Below are 1,911 nucleotides of genomic sequence, written 5' to 3'. Positions count from 1 at the left end.
AAGAAAGAAAGAAAGAAAGAAAGAAAGAAAGAAAGAAAGAAAGAAAAAGAAAGAAAGAAAGAAAGAAAGAAAGGAGGGAGGGAGGGAGGGAGGAAGGAAAGAAAGAAAGAAAGAAAGAAGGAAAGAAGGAAAGAAGGAAAGAAAAGAAAGAAGGAAAGAAAAGAAAGAAGGAAAGAAAGAAAGGAGAAATAAGAGTTAAATTTCATTAAATATTCAAATGTAGTGTTTAGAAAAAAAGAGATTGATTTACAAGGTTTGTTCACAGAAAGGTTGAGGAAAAAACTGCTCAACAGCCCCTAAGTTGACTGCAGCAGAGACTCTGAGATAACATATATAGTATATGATCAGACAAATCACTTTTAAAAAATGACTAAGAATAGGAGAAAAAAATGTGTCTCCTGGGGCAGAGTTTATTGACCGTTTGGAGCCAGGGAGCATATTTTTTGTGTGAAGGCAATTTCCTAGGATTTTCACCCTGACAATGAATCACTCGGCAGAGAACTGTAATGAGCCATTGGTGGGAGGTAAGATGATGACGAATCTGTTCAAAAGCCTTCAGATGACTAAGGAGCACTTGCAGAAACCTTAACTGACACTTTTCCAAGCTCTGCATCTGAGCTTCACTCAGCACAACATAAGGGATGGCCTGGGTTGTCCCCTGGTGTACAGGTAGGTACTCAGATTGGGTTTCAGTCCTACTCACCCTCTCACCTGACTCCTCATTTTCATCTAAAAAATGTCCTTCTGTGGTCCTTGGGAGATTCCCCTCTCAATTTTATTCTGCCTAAATTCCAAACTCCCCTCACTTCTAAAGTTGCTGAAGCAGAAGTCAGTCACCCCCCAGATGAGTAATTAGTGTTAATTGGGCTCTGAGAGTCCTTCTCTGGAGACTTCCCGGTGAAAAGTCAGGAGGAAATCATCACTCACTTGAAACAATTGGGTTGTGTCAATCATCGCAGCCTCCCTTGCATAGGAAGCTCTGCTAAAACAGGAAGGCAGGCAAAACTCACACTTACTCATTCTCTCACTCATTTCATTCCACTAACTCTTACTGAGCATTTATTAAGAACAAGGCTCTGTGCTAGGCAGTGAACCTTCTGGGTCATCATCAACATAACTGCCATTTCCAATTAAAAAAAATCCAAAAACTTTGGGGCAAATTTCATTATGGCTCATGCAAACATAAGGGAAATGAGTACTGCAAATTACAAAAACATCCTGGACTAAGCTGACGATGAATTGATGAATTGTTATCTGTTCTACGCTTACCTACAAAGATAGCTGGTGAGTCTTGTTATTGCTGATTTGAAAAGTATCTCAGTTTTATTATTGACTTTTCCCCTACAGTGTTTTAAATCAAAAAGGTATTCTGCAGGCAAAGGATTTCCAATTGCAACACTTACTGAGAGTCATTCATTCATTCATTCATTCATTCATTCATCTATTTATTCAACTAACATATACTGAGCACCTACTAAGTATCATTATGCCAGGCAGGGATACAAAACAAACAAATAAACAAACCTACAGACAAAGCATGTTTCCCTGGCAGAGGAGTCAAATATTATTTAAATTTACATATGTATGTGACCCTCAATTGTTATCACTTCTAATGTGATAGGCGGGGAGTGCAGAGCTTAGGCTGAGTGCAAGATGCAATGGAAGGGTAAAGGATTCTCTTTCCTTCTCAGAGAGTAACCTTTTAGATGAGAAGTGAAACCCCATTTCTTAGACTTTTATTCATCATGGTCTCCATCTTTCTGACTTTGATATAATGAAGTGGTTTGTTTTAACTTGCTAAGTTTGTGGTAACCTGTTACACAGCAATAGATAATTAATAGTGGCCTACATTCTGTCTTTCCTTTCCTGTTGGAGTATGAGTGTTTTGGGAGACAGAAAGAGAGGTTTGTT

At 38.6% G+C, this 1,911-nt stretch overlaps 1 long non-coding RNA gene across 1 annotated transcript in view; it reads left to right on the top strand.

Moving 5' to 3' along the window:
* Positions 1-1,042: 1,042 nt before the first annotated feature.
* LOC111741821 overlaps positions 1,043-1,911 on the top strand; it is a 45,613-nt gene continuing 44,744 nt past the window's right edge. Inside the window, exon 1 of the long non-coding RNA XR_002781095.1 lies at positions 1,043-1,284. This is a non-coding gene — a long non-coding RNA (uncharacterized LOC111741821). The remainder of the gene's footprint in view (positions 1,285-1,911) is intronic.

This window comes from Pteropus vampyrus, unplaced genomic scaffold (assembly GCF_000151845.1).
Source record: "Pteropus vampyrus isolate Shadow unplaced genomic scaffold, Pvam_2.0 Scaffold82, whole genome shotgun sequence".
Taxonomy (NCBI): domain Eukaryota; kingdom Metazoa; phylum Chordata; class Mammalia; order Chiroptera; family Pteropodidae; genus Pteropus; species Pteropus vampyrus.
This window is presented reverse-complemented; position numbering and strand designations above follow the sequence as displayed.